General features: G+C 45.8%; 1 pseudogene; it reads right to left on the bottom strand.

The window, feature by feature from the left end:
• Window positions 1–7,468: 7,468 nt before the first annotated feature.
• LOC134357933 (uncharacterized) lies at window positions 7,469–19,280 on the bottom strand (annotated as a pseudogene).
• Between the last annotated feature and the right edge of the window lie 1,442 nt (window positions 19,281–20,722).

Below are 20,722 nucleotides of genomic sequence, written 5' to 3'. Positions count from 1 at the left end.
TACCAAATGGCTATCTCAGAAGCCATGGGACCAGAATGGAATGGGTCATCCACATTCCCAAGAGACTGCCTAAGAAGAAGGCTGCAAAAGCATTTCATTTTAATTAACTTCAGACTCCTCTTTCATCTATTGACCCTGATGTTGCATATTCAAGCTTACTGCAATGTTATGTCCAATCGACCACTGAATCCGTGCAGTAGACATCTATCTTCTCCCTAAGCAGTCCTTTGAGATTGAGGCTTACTTACTTTTTCTGAGGTTCTGTGGGTCCTGAGGTGACAGATGAAATTCAAAGCCTGTCACAGATGGGGGTGCCTACTGGGGGTTGGCAGGTAAGAAGATAATGGGGCAAAGTGCTCCTTCCAACAATTGTGCAGAGTGCTTTGAATGGATGGCATTGGTATACCCTACATCACGCAGAATGATGCTTCCTCTCTTTGAGTATTCACGGGCCAGGAATCCCAGGAATACATTGAGAAGTATTACTTTTTTCCATGTAGGTTTTGAGTGTGCTCTTGGGTTTTTTCCTCGGGTTTTCTGGGTATCTCCTGCTGCGACAGAGATCAGTAGAGTGACCCTGTTTCAGGAGTCTGATATCAGGCACGTGGTGGAACAACTGATGTAAGGGGTGGGGATAAGAGTTTTTCTGTGGACAGTGTTCCCCACTGCAGAGACTCTGAGTTTTTCATCTGAGTTTATTCAGCATATCCACAAGTCGTCAGGTTTATTGTCACGTGCAGCAGTAGAGTGAGTTATAAGTACAATGACAAACTTGCTTGTAACAGCATCATAGGCGCAATCATTCAGACATCAAGAGCATAAGTTATAAAAGGCAGCGTGCAGAGAGAGAGAGAAGAGGTACAAAACACAGTGCAAAAAAAAGATCAAACCAGATATTCCCAATATATTCGCAAACAACAGGAATTCTGCAGATGCTGGAAATTCAAGCAACACACATCAAAGTTGCTGGTGAACGCAGCAGGCCAGGCAGCATCTCTGGGAAGAGGTACAGTTGACGTTTCAGGCCGAGACCCTTCGTCAGGACTAACTGAAGGAAGAGTGAGTAAGGGATTTGAAAGTTGGAGGGGGAGGGGGAGATCCAAAATGATAGGAGAAGACAGGAGGGGGAGGGATGGAGCCGAGAGCTGGACAGGTGATAGGCAAAAGGGGATACGAGAGGATCATGGGACAGGAGGTCCGGGAAGAAAGACAAGGAGGGGGGGACCCAGAGGATGGGCAAGAGGTATATTCAGAGGGACAGAGGGAGAAAAAGGAGAGTGAGAGAAAGAATGTGTGCATAAAAATAAGTAACAGATGGGGTACGAGGGGGAGGTGGGGCCTTAGCGGAAGTTAGAGAAGTCGATGTTCATGCCATCAGGTTGGAGGCTACCCAGACGGAATATAAGGTGTTGTTCCTCCAACCTGAGTGTGGCTTCATCTTTACAGTAGAGGAGGCTGTGGATAGACATGTCAGAATGGGAATGGGATGTGGAATTAAAATGTGTGGCCACTGGGAGATCCTGCTTTCTCTGGCGGACAGAGCGTAGATGTTCAGCAAAGTGGTCTCCCAGTCTGCGTCGGGTCTCGCCAATATATAAAAGGCCACATCGGGAGCACCGGACGCAGTATATCACCCCAGTCGACTCACAGGTGAAGTGTTGCCTCACCTGGAAGGACTGTTTGGGGCCCTGAATGGTGGTAAGGGAGGAAGTGTAAGGGCATGTGTAGCACTTGTTCCGCTTACACGGATAAGTGCCAGGAGGGAGATCAGTGGGGAGGGATGGGGTCCTATTGTCCTTTTCATCAGTAGCAGAGGCTTTGAGTTTGGAAAGTGCTGTCGGGTTAGCCTGGGCAAGTAACTACAGTGCATTTTGTAGATGTCCACATTGCGCAGACTGCACTGGAGGAGGAGGGAATGAAAGCTTAGCAGGTGTGGTAGACAACCAGTCAAGTGGGTTCACTTTGTCCTGAGCAGTGTTGAGCTTCTCGAGAGTCGTTGGAGCTGCACTCATACAGGCAAGTGGAGAGTATTTTACTGCAGTCTTGACTTGTGCTGTGTAACTGTTGGAAATACCTGGGGTCTAAGGAGGTGAACTACTCACTACAGGATACATAGTCACTGACCTGCTCACTGCTCACGGACCTGGTCCATTTGAATTTCTGGTCAATGGTACCACAGGATATCAAAGGTTGGGTGTCACTGAATGTCAGAGCTGGTATTATTTTTGTGAGAATGTTACTTGCTACTTATCCGGCCATGGAACAGAGATCAAAAGAAACTGGATGGTTCAACTGGCAGTAGTGCTGGCAACTCAGATGAAGGCTATCTAAAAAGGTGAGAAGTAAAATCACCAAATTGTCATAACTCTGAGTTTTGTCTTGTGAAAAAAGAATAGTTCCAACATTAAATTCAGCAGCTTCTTAATAAGATTGGAATAGTTCTTCTGAATATCTGTTGAAGATCTAATTATGTTAAAAGTCATTGAAAGTTAATGAATGATTAATAATTAAAGGTAAACTGACAATTTCAGGGAATTGGGCACAGGTGTGATCCTTTGACTGATTACCAGGATGAGTTGTGTTTCGTGTCAAGGTTAGAGAGTACATACGAGGAGTGTTAAAACTAACGCATTTCAGAGTACAGGGAACACACATCAAAGTTGCTGGTGAACGTAGCAGGCCAGGCAGCATCTCTAGGAAGAGGGACAGTCAACATTTCAGGCCGAGACCCTTCGTCAGGACTAACTGAAGGATCTAAACTTCTTCGGTGTAGGCATCACCAGAAGAGGCTTCGCAGTAGTGAATTTAAAAATGCAAACAACAGGAAATCTGCAGATGCTGGAAATTCAAGCAACACACATCAATTTCCAGCATCTGCAGAATTCCTGTTGTCAGAGTACAGGGGTTATGATACTGCTCAATAACTTATAGTATTTTACATCCTAGAATTTTTGCTAATTTCTGATTATATCCTGTGTCATGTTATTATTAATGTTTGCATTTATATGTATTTATGGCAACTGTTAAATCTTAATAAACCTTGACTACGTTTATCCCAGCTAAATGGTTTCAGGCTGGCCCTAACCGAAGTTTGAGTGTAGCTCTAGGTCAGGGTCTTCGAAAGAACCCCATCCACCTTGAAAAGGAAAATGAGAGATATTAAAGATAGGAATTAAGCTGCTTCTGCAGATGAGCTCGAAGAAGTCACTGTCGAGTGCCACCAATTAAGGAAACCCACCTGAACACATTTGACAAAGCCCATCCTACCTACTCTTTTTACAGCAGAGAATCCGTCAATAGACGGAAAGTTAAAATCATCTACTATCTCAACCTTATGTTTCTTGCAACCTCATATTTTTTTTAAATGGTAAAAAGAATCCACCTAGACTGCAATCCCCTTTCAAGCACATGTCTGCATTGTTAAACTACCTTGCACTGACTGTTATTGATCCCTGCAAATTTAGATAGAAAAGCTAATTCCCGGTATAAATGGTTATGATTTTGTTGTGCTCATTGTCAAACTGCACCAAGAATGTTTGACATTGAATCAATATTCACCACATTAGACTGAGGTTCATTGTTTTCTCCTGCTTTTCAATGGATCTGCAAATTACATAGTCTAGCCTAATTTAGTTAACGTTCACACTTACTCTTGTAAAATACCGGGGCAGGAACTTAGAGTAAATAATTTGTGTTATTGTAGTGTGTTTTTTGTAGGGAAAACTAGCCTCAGAAGCATGGTAAGAGGACTGGCCTGCAGGTGAGGCTCAAACAGCAAAGGTCGATTCTCCACTCCCCAGCATACTACTAGTGAACATCCAGGCCAAAACTGATGAACTAAAGCCAAGATTAACCTACCAACAGGAACGGAGAGGCTGCTGTTGTTATGTATTGTGCACAGCAAGATCTAGGATACATATTGCATTTTCGTTTCACGGCCTCTTGCTTGCCACAATTTCACTCTTGGACGGCCGGCTGTCGGAGATCTGCTCTCTGCAACAGATCAAGTGCTTCTTCCACCACCACTTACAGCTTTGGGCGAGCCTTGAAATACTTAACTGGCAGCTCTCCTTGAACCTGGACTTAGCCGCCGGACCACCCTATTGACCTTAAGCGTCAGTTTGGAAAACCTGCTGGAGTTTCATTGTTTCCTCCAGCTTTGCCACTGATGTTAAAATTGGTAGGAGCCCAACACAGTCCAGAAAGGCTTCCTTCCATTGAAGCCAGGTTCCAGCTGTTGGTTTTGACATAGCTGTGGCTAAAAATGGATTGGGTGCAGAGAGTAGAGTGGCCATTATTGTTTTGATCCTTATCACCAAAATGTTACGTATTGCATGGAGAAAGAACTACAACGGAGTCATCATCATCATCATCATCAGGTGCCATGCCCAGATTGAGCTTTGACTGCCATGGCCCACACACTCCTGTTTCGGGTCAAGTGGATCAATTAATTGTTATTCATTTCCAATTCTCTGGCTGCTGTCTCCATCATCATTTGTCTTTGTCTTCCTCTTGCTTTCTTCCCTTCAATCTTTCCCATAATTACTGTGCATTCTAACTCCGCTTTCCTAATCACATGTCCAATGAAGTTACATACATCAAAGTTGCTGGTGAACGCAGCAGGCCAAGCAGCATCTATAGGAAGAGGCGCAGTCGACGTTTCAGGCCGAGACCCTTCGTCAGGACTAACTGAAGGAAGAGTGAGTAAGGGATTTGAAAGCTGGAGGGGGAGGGGGAGATGCAAAATGATAGGAGAAGACAGGAGGGGGAGGGATAGAGCCAAGAGCTGGACAGGTGATAGGCAAAAGGGGATACGAGAGGATCATGGGACAGGAGGCCTAGGGAGAAAGACGGGGGGGGGGTGACCCAGAGGATGGGCAAGAGGTATATTCAGAGGGACAGAGGGAGAAAAAGGAGAGTGAGAGAAAGAATGTGTGCATAAAAATGAGTAACAGATGGGGTACGAGGGGGAGGTGGGGCCTAGCGGAAGTTAGAGAAGTCGATGTTCATGCCATCAGGTTGGAGGCTACCCAGACGGAATATAAGGTGTTGTTCCTCCAACCTGAGTGTGGCTTCATCTCCACAGTAGAGGAGGCCGTGGACAGACATGTCAGAATGGGAATGGGATGTGGAATTAAAATGTGTGGCCACTGGGAGACCCTGCTTTCTCTGGCAGACAGAGCGTAGATGTTCAGCAAAGCGGTCTCCCAGTCTGCGTCGGGTCTCGCCAATATATAAAAGGCCACATCGGGAGCACCGGACGCAGTATATCACCCCAGTCGACTCACAGGTGAAGTGATGCCTCACCTGGAAGGACTGTTTGGGGCCCTGAATGGTGGTAAGGGAGGAAGTGTAAGGGCATGTGTAGCACTTGTTCCGCTTACACGGATAAGTGCCAGGAGGGAGATCAGTGGGGAGGGATGGGGGTGACGAATGGACAAGGGAGTTGTGTAGGGAGCGATCCCTGCGGAATGCAGAGAGAGGGGGGGAGGGAAAGATGTGCTTAGTGGTGGGATCCCGTTGGAGGTGGCGGAAGTTACGGAGAATAATATGTTGGACCCGGAGGCTGGTGGGGTGGTAGGTGAGGACCAGGGGAACCCTATTCCTAGTGGGGTGGTGGGAGGATGGAGTGAGAGCAGATGTACGTGAAATGGAGGAGATGCGTTTAAGAGCAGAATTGATAGTGGAGGAAGGGAAGCCCCTTTCTTTAAAAAATGAAGACATCTCCCTCGTCCAATGAAGTTACGTTGCCTTTTCATGATCTCATACATTATTTCTCTTTTTGTGTTTGCTCTGTTCATGACATCCTCGTTAGATATTTGTTTTGTCCATGATATTTTTTGCATTCTCCTCAAAAACCACATCTCTGCTGCTTCAATTCGTTTCCTCATGTTATGAGATATTGTCCAACATTCTGATCCATATAACATAACTGGATAAACGTAACATTTCAGTACTCTGAGGCGGGTTGTTATGCCTACTTTAGTGTTGATCAGTATAACCTTCATTCTGGTAAAGGTGTCTTTTGCCATCCTTATTCTTCTTTTGATGTCCATGTTGCACCTGCCATCTGATGTCACCCAGCTTCCTAAACAGCAAAAGTTCTGTACTTGTTTTATGTCTTCCCTGTTTATTTTCAGCCTGGAAATAGGATTCTCCTTCTTTTTGGATATCACCATACATTCTGTCTTTTTGCCATTGATAGATAGACCTATTTTTTCACTTCCTTCAACAACTATATCAATTAAGTTTTGTAGTTCTTCCTCCGTACTTGCAATTAACACATTGTCTTCTGTATATCTGAAATTATTGATGTTTTCACCGCCAACTTTGATTCCCAAGATATCTCTTTTTTTTTGTAATATTGTTTCACTGTACACATTAAACAAATCAGGGGAGAAAACATACCCTTGTCTAAAGCCTCTCTTGATTTTCGTAAACTGGCTCACTTCTCCATCTATTCTTACAGCAGCAGTTTGTTCCCAGTACAGTACTGGGAACAACAGAATAGTATGATTAAATGTTTTTATTGAGTCATGTTAGAACTGGCTGGGCAACTTTCAGCATGGGAGTGATGAACTGAACTTGCTGAGATGAAAGCACATGCTTACTTGAATGCCTGTGCCAAACAAGAGACCCAATTGATTCACCATATAGTCTATCACATTCTCAGCATTGAGCTGATATTATCCAGCTGTGTGCCATATCTCACCAAAATGTGGCTTACTCCTGCTTCTCCTGACAGTGCCATTCAACTGGACGGCTTCTCAGTGCTCTGGATGAATTGTACAGACTCCATAGACAAAGATAGAAGAGAAGGAGACTGCTTCTTAATCAGCACCTCATACTGCTTGGACGTGAAGGTTCTGGTGAGCTACTCACCCAACTTGGAATATCTATCAGTGAGGTTTTGCCATACTTCCTGCCATGGGAGTTCACTTCAGCTATCCTGATAGCAGTCTACCTATCATGCTACTGGAGGTGAGGTCTGCACTCAATGAATTATACTGTGTGGTCAACAGCCTTGAAACTTGATACACCTAGGCCCTCTTCATCATTGCCGGAGACCTCAGCCGGGCCAACTTCAAGAGTGTGTTACTAAATTACTGCCAGCACATTTTGTGTTCTATCCGGGCTGCAAACACCCTTGATCATTGTTGTACAAACATCAAGGTGGCTATCAAGTCAACTAGCACACTTTGGTAAAGCCGACTACCTGGCTGTGCTCCCTCTTCTCGCATACAAACAGAAGCTGAAATGAATGAATCCAGCGCAAAAAGTATCAAAAACATCTGCCGATGCTGGAAATCCAAAGCAATAAACATTAAATGCCGGAGGAACTCAGCAGGCCAGGCAGCATCTATGGAAAAGAGTAAACAGTCGGCATTTCAGGCTGAGACCCTTCAGCAGGACTGGAAAGCAAGGGCAGAAGCAACAATGAGAAGGTGGAGGGAGGGGAGGAAGAAGTTCACGGTGGCTGGTGAAATACGTGGCTGTGGTCGCGGGTCTGGGAGAGCACATGCTCAAAGAGTCAGAGGGCAGCAGAGATCACAGAGGGGGAGCAGTGAGTGAGGGTGTCACTGAATACTCATCGAAGGGAAGATTTAAACTTCTTCTGGGTAGGCATTCCACGAAAGGATTTAGCAATAGTCGTAGCATCTCAAACATGAGAAAATCTGGAGATGCTGGAAATGAAAAGCAACACACAGGAGAATATCTGCAGATGCTGGAGTAAGTCTCTTTGAAGGATGCCCACCCTCAAGACATTTAAATCTTCCCTTCAACCCGCTACCACAGCCACTTATATCACCTGCTGCTTTGTGCTTCCTCCCCTCCCCCCACATTCTTGATCTAACTTCTCCCCTTCCTTTCCAGCCCTGATGAAGGGTCTTGGCCCGAAACGCCAACTCTTTACTCTTTTCCAAAGATGCTGTCTGGTCTGCATTGTTTCTGCAGCATTTTGTGCGTGTTGCAGTGCAGGAAGTTTACGTTGCTGGTTTGAAGAGCAAGATGAGCTCCTACATGACTTCCTTGAGTCAATAGATTGGTCTAGGTCCAAAGACTCTGCTACCAGCCTAGATGAGTATGGTACCTCCATCATGGACAAGTCTGCTGGAGTCTGTATACCAATCTGGTTGTTCCAAAACCAGAAATCACGAATGAACCAGGAGATCCACTCCTTAATGAAGCCTAGAGCTGCATCATTCAGAACAGGATAAAATAAACTTTTTTTAAACATGTAACATGTCCATCAAAACATCAGGAAAATGCTGAGTGTAGCCCTTCTGGTGTCAACATACATGTGCACAGCTTGCTGAACTTAACCTGGATGCCTTTGATATGTGAGAGGAAACCAGAGCACCAGAAGAAACCCATGTGGTCAAGGAAGAAGGTACAAATTCCTTACAGACAGCAGGAGGAATTGAACCCAACTACACATTGTAGATGCTGTAAAGCATTCTACTTACTGGTACATTTCTGTGCTGCCCGATTACCCTGACCTTTGCAAGCTATCAAGATGCAATCTCAGTAAAGCTATCAGTGCAAAGCTCTGTAAAGCTCCATAAAGTAATCCTACAAAAAGTAGTGGATTTGGCCCAGACCATCACAGGTAAAGCCCTCCCAATCATCGGGCACATCTACATGAAATACTGACGTAGGATTCTCACCACATAGGTCATGCTCTCTTCTCGCTGCTGCCATCAGGTAGAAGGTACAAGAGCCTCATGACTCGCACCACCATGTTCAAGAACAGGTACTCATCCATCAGGCGCCTGAACAAAAAGGGATAACTTCACTCAATTTTTCTTGCCCCATCACTGAATTGTTCCCATAATTAATGGACTCACTTTCATGGACTTTTCACCTCATGTTCTTGTTGTTTATTGCTATTTATTTATATTTGCACATGTAACCCTCAAGCTCACCCAGCTCGTGTTCATCCCGGGAAACAGCCTTCGGCCCCACCAAACTGGGTAACCCAAATATTGCTGCTACAGAGAAACTGTTATCTCAGCAGTGAACATTACAGAGAAGCCAATGCATTAGCCTTAGCAGTGAAGCATTACAAAGAAGCCATTACACACAGTTTGTTGTCTTCTGCACTCTAGTTGAACACCCTAGGTGGGCAGCTTTCCATTGAGTCTGTTATAGGAACTATTCTATAGATTTGTTCAGTATGCCCACAAAAAAAATGAACTTCAGGTTTGTACATGGTGACATATATGTACTTTGATAATAAAATTTACTTTGAACTTTGAGAGATGCCAAGAGACAATGCCAGTCCAAAATTGAGCCTCAGGGCAGCCATCAGTTGTGGCAGGGCTTAGCTACTAAAACAGGTTACAAAACAAAGGCAAGTGGTATCACCAACAACAGCACATCCCTTTCCGCTGAGCTTGATGCATTTTCTGCATATTTTAAACAGAAGGGGGTTGGTATGTTAACACCCACCCCAACAGCCTCCAATACACTTGAACCCAGAGTTATAATTGCGGTTGTAAGATCAGTTTTCCTGAGTGTGTGTCCATTGAAAGCATTTGGCCTGAGTGGCATTCCTGACCACGTACTTAGATCCTGTACAGATCAGCTGGCGGGAGAGTTTGCAGACATTTTTAATCTCTCCTTTTTTCCATCGGAGATTTATACCTGCATTAAAAAGATCACGATCATTCCCAGTACTGAAGAAAAGCAAGGTTACAGGTCCTAATGACTATTGCCCAGTGACTCTGACATCCATCACTTGAGCGGCTGGTGATGGCGTATGTCAGCCTCTCAGACAAACTTAACCCACTACAGTTCACCTACCACCAAAACAAGATGACTTCCTGACAAACTGATGTCAATCAGTAAGGATAGGCAGCAACACCCCTGACACAATTATTCTCAATACTGGTGTCTCACTAAGATTAATCCTCAGCCATCTACTCTACACCCTCTACACTTGTGATTGTCTGGTCAGGTTCTACTCAAACTCTATGTAAAAGTTTGCAGATGATACAACTGTAGTGGGCCATGTCACAAATAACGATGAGCCAGAATACAGGGAGGAGTAGACAATTTAGTCACATGGAGTTATGACAATCTTTTCCTCTATGTCAGCAAAACAAGACTTAGTGATTGACTTCAGGAAGGGGGTAGTGCACATGATCCTGTCTGCATCAATTTGCTAAGATTGAGAGAGTTGACAGCTTCAAGTTCCTAGGAGTGAACGTCACCAAAGTTCTGTCTTGGTCCAAAAACGTTGACAACATGGAAAAGAATGTTGACCAATGCCTCTCATTCTTCAGGAGGCTAAAGAATTTTGGCAAGTCCCCATTGATCCTTTCCAACTTTTATCAATGCACCATAGAAAGCATTGTATCCGGATGCATCATGGCTTGGTATGACAACTTCTCTGCACATAACTGCAAAAAAGCTGCAAGAGTTGTGAACACAACTTAGCACATTGCAGAAACCAAGCTCTTTTCTCTGGACTCTGTCAATACTTCTCGCTGCCTCGATAAAGCAATCAGCATAATCAAAGACCCCACCCACCCTGGACGTTATCATTTGTGTCCCCTCCCATCAGGGAGAAGATACAAAAACCTGCAAACACTTACCACCAGACGCAAGGATAGTTTCTACCCTGCTGTTATGAGGCAATTGAATGGCATGATAAGGTGGATTCTCGACCCCACAACCTACCTTATGATAATAGACCTTACTGTCAATCTGTATTGCATTTTCCCTGTTATAGTTTATTCTACATTCTATGCTGTCTTATCTTTCACTACCTCAATAAACCTAAGCCTAAAATGAATCCACTTAATGTTGAATGGAACGCTCTGATGGCAGCAATACTGTATTTCCAATATTTTTACCCAAATAGACACAGAAACCATGCCAGTTCCAAGTTCTGATCTACTTAGCTAAAACATATAGGGTATGACTTCACCCACTTGTTCTAGTACCCAAAAATCTATTGAAGGTCTATATACTAAGGGACAGAGAATTTCAAGCTATTCATATTCCTATATGTATCATGGTCCAGTCCATGGTCCGCATTCCGCTTCACTGTCCGGTCCATCGATCCGTATTCCAGGTTTTCCCTGTTTTCCCCGGTTCCATTGGGCTCCTTAATCGAGGCACCTGATTCTAGTTTTGGGCTGGCTACATAAATAGCTTTGGAAGTCAGCTTCTTTTGCTGGACTGTTCCCTTCCCCTCCCCATCCGAATCCCCGACAGTTACCTCGGCAGTTTACCTTGGCGGTTTACCTCGGCAGTTTCCCTCAGCAAGTATCCTCGGCAGTCATCCCAGCCCTGCGCCCTAGAAAGAGTCCCGGCCCTGCATCCTAGAAAGTATCCCGGCCTTGCATCCAAGAAAGGGCCGCGGCTCTGTGAAAGTATCCTGGTCCTACATCCTAGAAAGTATCCCTTCCCTGCATCCTAGGAAGGGTCCCAGCCCTGCGTCCTAGAAGGGTCTCGGCCCTGCATCCTAGGAGGGTCCCAGCCCTGCACTCCAAGAAGGTGTCCCAGCTCTGTACCCAAGGGCCTAACCAAGCCGAGTCCAAGAGCCAAGCCTAGCCTAGTCCAAGAGCCAAGTCCTGGCCTGGAGTTCCACATCCTGCTCTGGAGCTCATCATCCTGCACTGGAGTTCCTCGCCCAGCCCGGTACTGGAGATTCCTCGTCCTGTGCTGGACTTCCCTCGTCCTGTCCAGGAGTCTCCTGTCCAGTCCAGGAGTCCCTAGTCCAAGCCACATCGAAAAACCTCGTCTAGTCCAAGCAACGCCCAAGAACCTCGTCTAGTCCAAGCCACGTCCAAGAACCTCATCTAGTCCAAGCCTAGTCCAAGAACCTCATCTAGTCCAAGCCTTGTCCAAAAACCTCGCCTAGTCCAAGCCACGTCCAAGTACCTCGTCTAGTCCAAGCCAAGTCCTTGAACCTCATCTTGTCCAAGTCAAAGCTTTGTGTTCTTGTCCTGCCCAAGTCAAAGCTTTGTGTTTTCATCCCATCCATGTGCCTTGTCCTGTGCTGGAGTTCCACATCCAGTCCTGTAGCCACGTCTTGTCCTCGCCTAGATCCGGGGTCCAAGCCCAAGTCAAGACCCAGGTTCCAGGTCCCTGACCAGTCTCTGGCTCGGAGTCCTAGCCCAGGCTCCTAGTTTTAAGTTTCTGGTCCTGGTCCAGCTTTCGAAGTCTTAGGCCTAGCCCAGGCCGGGTGTCCTTGTCTTGTCCAGGGCCTGTGTCCATGTCCAGTGTTGTTTTTTCCTGACTCCCCTTGCTTTCTAGTTAAACCTTGTCCTGTTCCTAGTACTTCAGTGTCTGTGTCCTGCTTTTGGGTCCGCCATCAACACCCCCCATATAAAAATATATTAAGTTATTTCTCCAAACCTCAGCCTTAAATATCTGGTTCTTTATTCCATGCCTATTCCCCTTAGCTCTAGACAATTAACTAGATGAAAGAGTGTCCCGCATCAGATGATAAACATCAGCAGACCATTTCCACCAACAGATACTGCCTGACCCATTGAGTTCCTCCATCACTTTGTGCGTCACTGCAAATTCTAGCATCGTCAGTCTCTTGTGTTTCCAGTCTCCTGCACCTACCCTGTCAAACTCTCTCTAAAGTGATAAATATTTCCATAAAAACATTTTTCATTCTTCTAAATTCTCGTGAGGACGATCAGTCAAACATAATGCTGCTTCAGTCTATAACTGCCTTGTCCCAGAAATTAATCCAGTAAATTTACAAAACAGCCGCCAATTCTCTGGATGTACATTAGAGAGAGTAATTATCTAATTCTCCATGACTTCATTTTTCTTGTATTTGTGCAGCTCTACAGAAAACAAAACACCTTCTTGCTTGTTTATTTGCAGACATTCCAATTTCACATCCTGCTGAATGCATAAAGGCTTGGTACAGTAACTGCTCTGCCCATGAGCACAAAAAACTGCAGAGACTTGTGGACAGAAAACAGCAAATTATGGAAACCAGCCTCCCCTCCATGAATGCTGTCTATAATTCTTGCTACCTAGGTAAAGCAGACAACATAATCAAAGATGCCTCCCACCACAGACATTCTCTATTCTTGCCCTCCCATTGGTTAGAAGACACAAAAGCCTGAAAACAATTACCACCAGGCTCAAGGACAGCTTGCATCCAGCTGTTGTAAGACTATTCAATATTCCCTTAATTTGATAAATTGTATTCTAGACCTCAAAATCTATCTCGCTGTGGCCTTATGCTTTACTGTCTACCTGCATGACATTTACTCTGTAACTGTAACACCATCATGCATTGTGTTATTGCTTTTCCCTTGTATGATCTCAAAGTACTGATGTAATGAACCAACACTGTATGAATAGCATGCAAAACAAGGTTTTTTTTAAACTGTACCTTCATGTATGAGAACCAATTTATTTTCTGAATAAGTTTCCAAACTCCCACTCTACACAAGCATTTATATTTCACATCCTTTAATTAGAGTGTTTTTATTCTGTTGTTACGATGAAAGTGATCATCAAACCTTTCCACATATAAATCTCAATAAAATTGCCTGGCGACAGAGATTTAAATCAGTAGGTAAAATGATTATAGATGCATGAAATGCTTTCACCAAAGATAGTGAAGGTCATGAACTCACTTCCTCATCACATTTAAACAACCCTTAAGTGCGTACTTCAAGACCCATGATCTGCAGGGCCATAAACGGTATGGGATTTGTCACATTCCCCGTGACGGGTTAAAGAACCAGCAGAAATGGAAAACACCTTGGAGTCTGGTATTGCTATTAACTAATACTATTTATTAGTAACTACGCAATACAGTAATATAATTCAGATACATCAAACAGGTTAGCAATGATTATGTATATAAGTGTGGAAATAGAAACAAGCTTCTTCAAGTCTAAAGGTAAATCGATACAGTCTTATGATGATGAGTAAAGTTCAGTTCAGTTCGTGGTATTGAGTCGAGTAGTGATGGAGAGAGAAAGAGAGAGGTTTAAGCTTTCAGGTGAGCTGATGCCGTCGATCTTCCCGTTGTCTTCCGAAATCCTTTAGAAGCCACCGATGTGACCACAACAAATGGGACGGTTCTTCTGTGGTGGAATTATCAACCCAGGCGAGGGTTGGACACACAAATAACTCCCCACCGGTCACATCTTTTCCACACTGCAAGAGCCACTGATCAATTCTCCAGATCGATCCTTCAGAAAACCCACCTTTCTGTGGGCACAACAAAGTTCATCCAGTGTCCAAAACCACGTGGCTGTGTGTCTATCAACTGACCTTCTATTTATCTCATCATGCTGAACACCAGCTGTCCATCAAGTAGCTCCTCCCTTCTCTCTCTGTAAGAACACAAGCTGGCAGTGTCCTTGCAAAAGTGTAAACACACTGCAGAGAAACCATAACACCATCTCAAAGCAGTCTTCGCCTCTCCCTCTTAATAACAAGGTGCTTGTGTTGAACAACTCTCTCTCTTTCTTTTTTAAAACACAGTTCACAGGGATAATTCAGGATCCCGTTACAGATTAGACTGAATGGTCTTTTCAACACTATCCTAAAAAATATTGACTGAATGGTCTCCTCCTGCTTTATAATAATCCTTGATTCAGTGATTGTCCTGAAAGATGATAGATGAATATCTTCTACAGTCTATTCTTGCTCACTTACTTTGCAAGCCTTCATATTTTTCTGTCCGGCTCTGCAACATCAGCAGTCTTGGATCCATTACGTGTCTGTCACACATCAGGCACAATTCAATAAGCATTCAAATACATGACTGTACATAATAAGCCTGCTATTAAACTGCTGGTTTTTACCAATCTTCATAAATTAACCACTTCACAAATATAACAAGATGGGAATCATTGACATGGCATTAACTCGCATCCATTGTTGCCCCTAAGAAGGTGATGATTAATACTTTTTGCCATTGGCATGTGCAAGCGTTTGCACGATGTTGTCAGGTGGGGAGTTCCAAGCACTGATCCAGTAGCAATGGCACATAACTCGCAGTCTGTGAAATTTGGCTACAAAAAGCATCAGGATGTACCTTCTGTGTTAATTAAAAAAAGTAAATTTAACCTGCAAAGGGATTAGCTTTGCTTCACCAGATATGGATCACATTTAAATTCTGGTCAGTTCATTCTTCTTCTCTTCTTACAGAAACATCTGCATGATGCTAAGCTAGGGCACATCATCAGTGATGTTACCTGGGTTTGTCAGGTGTTTCGGGTCTTTTAACATCATACACCCTCGCCCAGGCGACCCGACCGGGGTTGATCAGACCCCGGCCTGTGCCCTAGCTGCAACCCACAGATCTGCCCTCTTTATCCAGAGCCATCTTGACTCTTTCTCTGCTGCATCTGTGGTGGTAGAAATGGCTCTCCTTCTTCTCTCTCCCGTGATTCCAAGTGCAGTGTATACTTTGCAGATTGTCTCAGCAATTGTCCGGAGGACCTGGTCATGTTGCCACTGATAACGGCTATCGGCAAGAGCCCTGGGGCAGCAGCTCAGAATATGCTCTAGCGTACCGGTCTTCTCACAGAGGGGGCAAGCTGGTCATTCTGCAAAGCCCTAGCAGTGCAGGTTTGATGGGCTAAGAAGGGTGTTATAAACAGCCTGGTTAAGGAACTAGATGTGGTGTGGATCCACCTTCCAGAGATCGTTCTGCGTGATCTTTCACTCGATCACCTGCTCCCATTTGGTCCAGGCTCCTTGCTGTTTCATTGCCACTGCTCTGCTAGTCCTCTCCTCCTCCACAGCTGCCCTTACTTCATTCTGGACCAGATCTCATCACTCTTTCCCTTGTACTTTGCCAAAATGGGGGACCTCAAGGCTTCCGAGTCCAACTCTTCCCTTGGCGACTGTCCCCACCAGCACTTTGTGGCGCAGTCGTACCTCAGCTTCTTCCACTGCAGCTTCTGCTCTCCACTTTCTTCCAGTTCTCACCGCCACTCTTACTCCGGCAACCTTTGGATCTGAAGATTCCCGGAACTGCAGCACCTCTCTTGCTCGCAAAACCTTGAACTCCTCCTTGATGGATTTCAGGGGGAGCCTCAATTTGCAGTTATTCCCGTATAGAGCGATGCTGCTGATGTTCCTTGGTAAATCCAGCCATCTTCACAGGAACCGGCTGACTACTCTCTCTAATTCATCAACAGTGGAAATTGGAAACTCATGGAGAAGCAGTGGCCAGAGGATTCTTGGTAGTATCTGTGCTGGTAAATCCATGCCTTAAACCACCCTGGAACGCCAGTCCTGTCAACCTCTTGCAACCATTGTTCAAACTCCCCACAAGAGTTTCTTATTGCCGCCTGATCTCTGAGTGTTGCATCAAACATCTTCCCAAGACTTTTAACAGGGTCTCTGTGATGGTAGGAATTGGAATGTCTCAATAGAGAAACAATATTTCTTCAGTACTCTCCCCTTCTTCAGCACTACAGATCTGATTTTGCAGGCTTAAAGGACGTCCTTGCCTACCTCATTAAACTTTCCAGCCCTTTAAGAATCCATCTAGCACCAGGCACTGACTCCGTAGTGATAGTCAGATCATCCATGAAGGCTCGTATTGGTGGCTGGCAGACCCCAGATCTTGATTTTGGGCCTCGACACTCTGGCTCTACAGATTTCACCAGCGTATTCATTGCCAGGGCAAAAAGGATGACTGAGATGGTGCAGCCTGTGATGATACCAATCTCCAGCCTGCACCAGTCTGATGTTATTGGCCCTGTTGAGACTCTCAGGTGGAACTCGTTGTAGTAGTCCATAAGGAGGCCTCTGATTCCTTCAGGAACATGGTGGCTCCTCAGAGCGTCTTCAACAATCTTGTGGGGGATGGATCCATAGGTGTTGGCCAAATCGAACCACAAAACCACTAAGTCACCCTTATTCTCTCTGGCCTCTCTCAGGAGCTGTGTGCTGACTCCAGTGTGCTCCAAGCAGCCTGGTACCCTTGGAAGGAGGTGTTGATGTAATTGTTCCTTAGGAAGTACTCTGTTAGGCACTTTGCCACCACACTGAAGAAGATCTTCCCTTCAACACTCAGCAAGGATATTATCCTAAACTGGCTGATATTCTCGGAAACAACAGGAATTCTGCAGATGCTGGAAATTCAAGCAACACACATAAAAGTTGCTGGTGAACGCAGCAGGCCAGGCAGCATCTCTAGGAAGAGGTGCAGTCGATGTTTCAGGCCGAGACCCTTCGTCAGGACTAACTGAAGGAAGAGTGAGTAAGGGATTTGAAAGTTGGAGGGGGAGGGGGAGATCCAAAATGATAGGAGAAGACAGGAGGGGGAGGGATGGAGCCAAGAGCTGGACAGGTGATAGGCAGAAGGGATACGAGAGGATCATGGGACAGGAGGTCCGGGAAGAAAGACAAGGTGGGGGGGAACCCAGAGGATGGGCAAGGGGTATATTCAGAGGGACAGAGGGAGAAAAAGGAGAGTGAGAAAAAGAATGTGTGCATTAAAATGAGTAACAGATGGGGTACGAGGGGGAGGTGGGGCCTTAGCGGAAGTTAGAGAAGTCGATGTTCATGCCATCAGGTTGGAGGCTACCCAGACGGAATATAAGGTGTTGTTCCTCCAACCTGAGTGTGGCTTCATCTCCACAGTAGAGGAGGCCGTGGACAGACATGTCAGAATGGGAATGGGATGTGGAATTAAAATGTGTGGCCACTGGGAGATCCTGCTTTCTCTGGCGGACAGAGCGTAGGTGTTCAGCAAAGCAGTCTCCCAGTCTGCGTCGGGTCTCGCCAATATATAAAAGGCACATCGGGAGCACCGGACGCAGTATATCACCCCAGCCGACTCACAGGTGAAGTGTTGCCTCACCTGGAAGGACTGTTTGGGGCCCTGAATGGTGGTAAGGGAGGAAGTGTAAGGGCATGTGTAGCACTTGTTCCGCTTACACGGATAAGTGCCAGGAGGGAGATCAGTGGGGAGGGATGGGGGAGACGAATGGACAAGGGAGTTGCGTAGGGAGCGATCCTTGCGGAATGCAGGGGGGGGGGGGAGGGAAAGATGTGCTTAGTGGTGGGATCCCGTTGGAGGTGGCGGAAGTTATGGAGAATAATATGTTGGACCCAGAGGCTGGTGGGGTGGTAGGTAAGGACCAGGGGAACCCTATTCTTCGTGGGGTGGCGGGAGGATGGAGTGAGAGCAGATGTACATGAAATGGGGGAGATGCGTTTAAGAGCAGAGTTGATAGTGGAGGAAGGGAAGCCCCTTTCTTTAAAAAAGGAAGACATCTCCCTCATGCTAGAATGAAAAGCCTCATCCTGACAGCAGATGCGGCAGAGAAGGAGGAATTGTGAGAAAGGGATGGCGTTTTTGCAAGAGACAGGATGAGAAGAGGAATAGTCCAGATAGCTGTGAGAATCAGTAGGCTTATAGTAGACATCAGTGGATAAGCTGTCTCCAGAGACAGAGACAGAAAGATCTAGAAAGGGGAGGGAGGTGTCGGAAATGGACCAGGTAAACTTGAGGGCAGGGTGAAAGTTGGAGGCAAAGTTAATAAAGTCAACGAGTTCGGCATGCGTGCAGGAAGCAGCGCCAATGCAGTCGTCGATGTAGCGAAGGAAAAGTAGGGGACAGATACCAGAATATTCTCGGAGTTCTCTTTTGGAATCCACACTCCGTTTGCATACTTCCATTGCTTGGGCACTTTGCCTCTCTTGCAGATGACCTTGAGGATTCTCCACAGCTGCCGGAGAGGCCTGGGGCAGCGTTTGTAGGTGTTGTAGGTGGTGCCATTTGGACCAGGCTTTGATCCAGCATTGGCTTTCTTGACTACTTGCTGAACCTCCTTAAGGAGAAGCTCTCGAAGGTCGAAAGCCTCTGTTGGTTCTGCTGGGGTGATGAGGGCATCACTGTCTCCCAGTTCAACTTCTCTGTCCGAGTTACTGAAGGTGCTTCGAAGATGGTGGTCCATCTGTTCCAATGTACATGACAGCTTTCAGCTTCTCTTCTGACCCAGCAGCTGTTTGGTGAACTGAAATGTGTTACTGACAAATGCAGATCTTTTCTGTGCTTTTTTCTCTCCTGCACCTCCAATGTTGCTCCGCTCTTCTCAGAGTCATGAGCCTTTTCCTCCGCATCACACGCAGTTCTTCCAGTGGTTCCCTATCCTCATGGTTTACCAATTTATGTTGTTGCTTGAGCACCTTGAGTTCTTTCCGGATGTTGTGGATTTTGGTGGCTCTGTTGTTTTATCATATGGTTGCTTGGCCCGCTTCTGTTCCTCAGTACCAAATCTTTCTGCTGCCACAGTTATGATCACGGTTGTCATTATCTGCAATCTCCTCTCCACACCATCGTTAGACACTGTTTCCAACACTGGATCTACATCTTCATCCAACCTTTGCCACTCTGCTGCCTGGCAGGCTTTGGGCCATCTGATCCTCACGGTCTGAGATGTGATGTTGGGATACACAGCTTGCACCACGCGGAGGCACTCGGTACTGTGGGGTGCTTCCTGACCCTGTTCCTTCTCTGTCTCACCAGATTGGGAATCTGCGCATTGTGGTGCTCTCTGCTGCTCTTTACACTTCATCCTTGACCGGTGGATTTTCAAGCCTCTCTGGGTCTTACAAATTTTGCCACAGATGCACTGATCTTTCCATTCTTTGATCCATAGCCTTCTTGGGTACTCCTTTACAGGAGCTGTGGTTAGGGCTGCTAACCCACCCCGCCCTGGTTTGCTGTCTCTCCAGGCTGTCAACCAGACTCTTCCTGGTAGTTAATGGTGTCCCAGGAGGTAGTTCTTACAGAAGCATCTGCATGATGGTAAGCTAGGGCACATCATCAGTGATGTTACCTGGGCCATCAGGTATTTTGGGTCTTTCAACATCATATACCCTCGCCCAGGCAACCCGACCGGGGTTGATCAGACCCTGGCCTGTGCCCTAACAGCAACCCACTTTTCTGCCCTCTTTATCCAGAGCCATCTTGACTCTTTCTCTGCTGCATATGTGGCGGTAGAAATGGCTCTCCTTCTTCTCTCTCCCATGATTCCAAGTGCCGTGTACACATTGCAGAGCGACTGGCCTGCAAAGCCACAACACCCGACCTCCACGGGCCAACACTTTGCTCTCCAGCCTCTTCTTTGGCAGTTGTTCTTCAGATCTTCATACTTGGCTCTTTTCCGCTCGTAGGCCTCCTCCATGCGTTCTTCCCACAGCACGGTAAGCTCAGGCATAAGAACATGCTTTGATGCGTCGGACCACAACACAATGTCGGGCCGCAATGTAGTCCCTGTGATGTGGGGAGGAAACTGCAGCTGTTTTCCCAGGTCTGCTTTTAGCTTCCAGTCCTGTGTAGTGGAGCAACCCGGTTGCTTTCTGGTGTTCTGTGACATTACAAGGAGAAGGCAGGAGAATGAGATTGAGAGGGATAATGAATCAGCCATGATGGATTGGAGGACTAGATTGGATGGGCCGAACAGCTCAATTATTTTCCTATGTATAATGGTCACATAGAGGACAGCAATGCCACCATTCTACTGCTCTATTTGTTATTCAGAAAGGATTTATTTCCTTTTAATCCAGGTTCTTACCTGTACATTTTATCCTTAAACTCTGGTAATCTGAAATAACTGCCTCACATGTTAGAAGAATCAGATATACGAACATGCAAAATGGAATTGGAAATACAGATAATTAGTAAACATTGGCAGGGCGATGTGGAGTAGGATTAATTAGTGCTTTCATAGAACCAACATAATCACTGTGT

This window comes from Mobula hypostoma, chromosome 2 (assembly GCF_963921235.1).
Source record: "Mobula hypostoma chromosome 2, sMobHyp1.1, whole genome shotgun sequence".
In the NCBI taxonomy this organism is placed as follows: Eukaryota; Metazoa; Chordata; class Chondrichthyes; order Myliobatiformes; family Myliobatidae; genus Mobula; species Mobula hypostoma.
The sequence above is the reverse complement of the archived record's forward strand: the minus strand, read 5'-3'. Positions and strand labels throughout refer to the sequence as shown.